At 42.0% G+C, this 6,555-nt stretch overlaps 1 protein-coding gene across 6 annotated transcripts in view; it reads right to left on the reverse strand.

Moving 5' to 3' along the window:
• Positions 1-6,164, reverse strand: part of LOC129353494 (protein 4.1-like) — a 95,796-nt gene extending 89,632 nt beyond the window's left edge. For 3 of the 6 annotated variants that reach the window (XM_055022858.1, XM_055022863.1, XM_055022846.1), the window contains exon 1: positions 5,624-5,838. The gene's annotated coding sequence lies outside the window, so the exon portion shown is untranslated. Of the gene's footprint in view, positions 1-5,623; positions 5,839-6,086 lie in introns of those variants that run through there. The other 3 variants (XM_055022851.1, XM_055022872.1, XM_055022879.1) reach the window with 3 other exon arrangements.
• Positions 6,165-6,555: the final 391 nt, after the last annotated feature.

The raw sequence follows: 6,555 nt of genomic DNA on the forward strand, positions 1-6,555 counted from the left end.
TTAGAGAGTCCTCACAAGTATAGAGGACACGGATGTGTGTGCACGTATGACTGGTCAGTGGAGTTTAGCAGACAGGAAGAGACGTGACCGCACTCACCAAGCAACCCAATCATGACGGGTCACATAACGTTCAACTGAGCCAAAACCAATGACAGCCAAGTGCGGGACAGCCACACATACACACACACGCATACACACAAGCACCCACGCACACGAACACACAGCCTGCTGTCAGCAGCGCAGGTCAGATCGCAGTGACCTCACATCGTTATGCAGCCTTCTAAGAATGCGCTAAATGACACAGCATGTACCAAATCGACTACAAGTCGAGAAAAAAGCCCGTCTTTATTCCACCCCTTTGAATTTGACAGGTAACCAGCAGCACCCCCCTTCCCCCCCCCTCCCCGACGCTGATGTATAACTAAAATACGAAACAGTTGAGTTAACTTCTGAGTGCAGGGAATGATTGCTTCCAAACAGAACGGGAGAAGAGGACAACTGCTTCGGATGCTTCATAACAGCTCATCTGAATTGCAAATGTTGGAAGGCAGCATGCTGAGCTGCAAAATCCCAACAGAAGCCTCTGGCAGCTGAAGTCAATACACAAAAAGTGACATGAACTCACCAGGAGCGAGACTTTGCCTTCACATGGCCTCCATATACAGGACAAATATGGAGAATCGTTATGTTTGATTCACTTTAAGAGGTCTGACCTTCATGTAGTTTACTGCAAAGATGAAATGTTAGCTACCTTGCTAATGAGATTTGAAAGCCATGCTGCCATATGATGATTATAGTTCCAGCAGTCTGGGGGAAGAGGATGACTAAAAGCCCACCTGTACGACGGCAGGAGGGGTGGAGGGGCTGAGGGGGAGAGGGGGGGGGCTGATGGGTGTAGCAGCAATCCTCTATTGTTCTCTGTGCTCACCAGTAATTCCTCACTTTTTTGGCACAAAATGGAGTCACCTTTTGCTCTTCAGGTCAACTGAATGGAAACAGCCAGAAGCTCATTTCATAATCACTTGGACAAATGATGACTTAAAAGAGTCATTTTCTATAATTTACTGTTAATATTTAGCTTCATGACTCTGATGAATATCATCTACCTGCAGGAGGTGAATCGGGTCTCTGGCAGGTAGCTATTATTTTGGTTTGATCAGTCATTTTGCATAAGAAATAACATCATTACTATAATCAGCTATGACAAATGGAGATAGAGTGCAAGAAAAGGGTGTAATAAGGATACAATTGATTTAAATTTAACGTGTAATTTGAAGATCTTTGTGATGATAAAGAACATTAACATTATGTTTTCTGTTCTCCCATTTGCTCATCTTTCACATGTGTGTCATTTGCTGCCTTATGTCTTATGCATTAAAGTAGCAGCAGCAGGACGTATGACAGAACATACGTCCAATTCTGTGGACAATTATTTGTCCACAGAAGCCAAGCGATTCAAGAGGATCGGTATTCTTTCAATGTTTTATTGATGTTTATGGCTTTGCATGGAAAGGGTAGAAAGCGTGCAGAAGCAGAAATGAACTCTAACTTGTGCAAAGAGTTTTGGTTGATATTGATTTAGTCACTGGATTTGTTGCTAAGCTGACCAAGTGGACAACTCTGACAGTTAGTCCTCTCACAGTCAGCACAGCAAAAGAGAACAGCGGCTGATTCTCAGATCTTTGTAGAGGTAGACAGGTTTGGAGGATAAGACCAGTTTCTCATATAACTATTGACAAATCAACCATTTCCCAAAATTAAGGAACTCGAGGCTGATTTATTGTGTACCCCAGTGATAAGCTAATGTATGTTCAGCCAGCTAAAGCTAAAGGGACTGACTGAATTTATACCTTGCTTCCAACCCACAGCAACTCTTTAACCAACTCTGGTGTCTCCTGAGCTCTTCTGTAGATCTGCAGAAAGGAATCATCTTTACAGTATGAACTGATTTGTCTCAGGGTACCAAAGTAGGAAGTAGGAAGGTGCCTAATAGGTGCCAATATCACTTATTAGAAAAAAGACAGGATTAATGATCAAAACAATAATATAAACACCTGACTCCAAACTGTTCACAGTCCAAAGGACACTTCTGTAGTTTAATACAATATTGGCAAAGTTTTTAAAACGGACTATTAGTGGGTGTATAAATCAGATTATGACAAAGAGTATAAATATATGGAACAGGATCTCTTAGAATTTTGTTTTAGGCCCTATTTTATTCTTGCTATATAACCTTACATAAAATAGTTAACTAAGGGATACAATATAATATTAAATGTGCTGAATATGAAAAAGAAAAGTCCACCTGAGCCTGTAAAAACACTGCAAAGTGCAAGGCAACACTAGGCATCACAATACCTGGCAGACTGTTTATGTGCATCTCCATTTTTGCAACATATTGTGAAACCAGCACTTTGTGAGCAGCGCATTTCAAATAAGCGAAAGTCTGGAGGAGTGTGAATACGCCTACCATCAAATGCAAGTTTGAATCCCATCACATCGAAATAATGAAATAAGTCAGAAAATATGAAATCAATACTCAGTCAAATCAGCGGATTTGAAATATTGTTAATGTGCATTTATGCGAATCTTCGACTTTTTGCACTTGCCAAGCAGTCCCATCAACAGCCCACAATCAAGTCTGAAGAATGTGATGCAGCTGAAGACCCACGAAAACAAAACCTCTTCTCTTTCTTTTGAGTCATTTTGTTGAACTGATGGTTTTTCACTCCAGTAAAATTTGAAATCAAAAAGGCTGCTCAGTCTGATTTGAAGAAGATGTCGCTTGTTTTTAGTTGTGCAAGTTTTTTTATTTACTTTGCAGGGTTAAGTTCATTTGGATAACCACATGCTAACTTATTAAAAATGTCCTTCACCAAATTCAATTTGATGGAGAAAATTTGAAGATTTTGTCTGATGACAAAATCATCATGTTTGTCTGATGCAGTTCTTCATTATTCATACCTCAGAAGTTGTTTTTACTGTGTTTTCTTAAACCTGCCACATGACCCTGTGTACGTCCTGGTCCTGGATGAGGGTCAACCTTGTAAGTGTGCTTTAGTGGGTGTTTACTTCCACTTACAAGACACTGAATGTCAGGACGAACATTTAGATAACCAGTGATGTAAAACATGGGTTCTTCAAGGCTTCTAACAGCAGACTATCTGACATCTAGGTGCATAAATCAGAGAGCTACAGGTCTTTTGGTGTCTGGCTCCAAGAAACAAAAACTACACCACATTTCCCCTGTTTGAAGGAAAAGGCCTGGTGAGAAATATGTTTATATGGAACATATTTACATTAGAACCTTAGACATCTTTAAATGGATTACAAGATCAAAGTATCTTTTAATGCATTTGCATTTGATAACGGTTTGGATTAAACAGTCATGTTTAATGACTAACTGTCACTCTGAATGTTTAGCCTCTGGCAGTGACACCCTCAACAACAACACTTAAAAATGGCATTTTGCTGTATCGTCAGATGTTACTAAATGGTCAGTAATTCACATATGTGATCATTTTTAAGAAAAAACCAAGTCCTGCAGCGTCCTTGGATATTCCACAATAAGCCAGAAAATTTCTACATAGGCTGTGACAGCAGAGGGAATAATTGTGAAGCTATTTGCATAGCTTGTAAGGAATTGGCTAAGCGTGCTCCACCTCTGCAGACAGATTTGCTTACTGAAGTCAGCTTTCTGTACACTGAACACTGACAGCTTCATTCACCGTGAGCTGAGGGCAAGTTTAGTTACTCTTTGTTTCTGAAGGAAGAAAATAACCACATTGTGCTGCTGCTGGTGAAACATGTGCAACACAGAGCCCAACACACGCTAAGTGTACAGCGCCTTTGAAAAGTATTCACACTCCTTGGACCTTTTCACATGTTATTATGTCACATCCACAAACTTCCCTGTATTTTGATGGGATTTTATGTGAGAAAACTACAAAAGGCAGTTTATACCTCTGGAGCAACAAAAAAAACAAAAAAAAACAAAGACCTCTATTAGTTGTACTCCGAGTGTGGTATGCATTAGTATTCAGCACGGTGCTAATAGCAGAGCTCATTTTTCACTTAGCGCTTTAGTGCTTTGGTTAACTTTGAAAATGCTTAGGTCACTTAGCTTCCCCTAAATTCATTTTCCTGATCAATTCTAAAGCACTAACTTACTGGAACAAGAACAAGATATAAGCATAAATATGATATCTGCAAGTATTGTGCAAATTATAATATAAAAATTAAATTGGCAGATGTAGTTTAACTGAAGTTAGCACTTTAGCACTAGCTTGTGCTAAATATTATTGTAGTGCTTTAGTGTTAGCAGAATAATTGCTTATGATTTTGGGTTAGGGTTAGTATAACTAACTTTTTAGTTAGCAGTGTCCATCACTGGTATTCAGCCTCTTTGATACCTGGAAGTAGTAAGCAGTACATGGAGTCACTCTCAGTGTTAAATAATTTCAGTATAATTATGGCTGTTAAGCATAAATACAGTAAGTGTAAATACAAACCGCTGGAAGTCATACTTTCAGTTTTTGTGTTTGTAGGGGACAGTGTCTGTGATCTGGTCAGATGACACCAGAGTTAAATGTTTTGGCCAAGATGCCAAAACTATATGGTGTTGGCAGCATTGTGCTGTGGGAATGATTTCCTTCAAGCTAATCAGTGCTGATGGGACAATGGATAAAGCAAAACACATGAGAATCACGAAAGAAAAGCAGTTCAGAGACCTGAAACTGGAGCCGATTCAGCAGAACGGTTCAGATCAAAGCATTTCCATGTGCTAGAATGGCCCAGTCAAAGTCCAGACTTAGATACAAATAAATCAGAATATTTTGCAAAATTAAAAAATGTGATGTTCAAGATTGCTTTCTGTCTAATCTGACTGAGTTTCAGCTACTTTCTAAGAAGAATGTCAACATGTGAATATCAGACAGAGAAAACACAAAAACACATGAAACTGACGGGGCAAAGACAGGAAAAGTTCAACGGGTATGGATATTTCTGCAAGGCTCTGCACATGTGCAAAATGAGGCAGTTGAGTTATTAGCAATGGGTGTGTATGAGAACACACTGACTAATCCACAAGCAGATCCAGTTTGCTCTGCCGGGCTGGGCCATGAGCAGAGCAGCGCAGAGCAGAGCAGCTGATCTCTGAAGCTTTAAAAAATGACAAGAAAGGTTATGGCTGCTTGAGAGCTTTAAAGAGCTGCTTTTCCACGCAGCAAAGGAGGAACCCGGGTAGGAGCGTGTTCTGGTTCCTGCCTGCTGGTCATGTGGTCTCCACGCTGACAGGGCCAGGAGGCGCAAAAAAAAAAACAAAAAAAAAACGACGCAACAACTTGCTCCTGCTTCATTCCCAGGATTTTTTCTTTTTTTTTTTTTTTTTTTTTTGTCCCTCGGGCAGGGAGCGCAGGGTAAAGTCCATGCGTGTTAGAAAATGATCCGATGTGTGGATCAGCTCCAACCACAGAGCAAAAAACACAAAACGCGCCATCAGTTGCGAATTATGCGCATTAAAACAAATATAAACAATTTTTAAAAAGGCGCATTTAAGGAAATCAACACCGTGTTTACATGCAGTCAGCTTTCAGAGGAAAATACAAGGTGATTTCCAACATACCCTCCTGTCAGACAGGCATCCAGAGGACCGTGGACGGAGCACCGGGGGAGTTCAGCGCTGCTGCCGCCGCTCAGTGTTTATTTCCCGGTTAGAAGGACAGGGAGTGGGTCGGTGTGCTGCCGGTGTAACGCCTAATGAGGGAGGAGGAGGAGAGAAAGGGAGGGACGCTGTCAGATGCGTGGAGGCAAAGAAGGGGAGACTTACACACACACACACACACGCACACACACACACACACACACACACACACATAGCCTTCGGGCGCGCGCGCGCGTGTGTATGTGTGTATGGAGATGAACACCGCTCGTGCACAAACCTCCGTCTCCGTCAGCAAGTTTTCAAATGTAAAAAAAAAAAAGCCAACAAGGTGATACAATCTGTTGTTATGATGTGCTGCATTCACGCGGTTTAGCGTGGAATGACTGACCGCGATGCGTGCGTGATAAGCACCACTGAAGCCCACCTGGAACGGAAGCGGGACAGTAAAACATGATTCCTTCATCGGTGAATGAAATATTTCAACCTCCAGCAGCTGCTCCAGGAGGAGATGCTGTTTCGCGCTGTGTCGTCAGGAATGCTCGGTCCCTCTGATTTCGTCAACTGCAGCCAACTCACACACACACATGCACGCGCACACACATACGCACCCATGCATGCGCGAGGGCACACACACGCGCGCGCCACCTCACACACACCACACACGCAGGATTTATTAACACCCGCTCCTGTAAACACAAGTGACGGAAGCTCGTCAGTCAGGTATCACTCCTCCATTGTGCGACTCTAAATTAACAAGGTATTATTTTGAGGCGAGCTTGGTTTCATAGAATTAATCAGTGGGAGATTGCTGCTGCTGCTGCAGCTCCCCTTGCTGCTGCTGCTGCAGCTCCCCTTGCTGCTGCTGCTGCAGCTCCCCTTGCTGCTGCTGCTGC

This window comes from Poeciliopsis prolifica, unplaced genomic scaffold (genome assembly GCF_027474105.1).
Source record: "Poeciliopsis prolifica strain line A6 unplaced genomic scaffold, Auburn_PproV2 SCAFFOLD003, whole genome shotgun sequence".
NCBI lineage: Eukaryota > Metazoa > Chordata > Actinopteri > Cyprinodontiformes > Poeciliidae > Poeciliopsis > Poeciliopsis prolifica.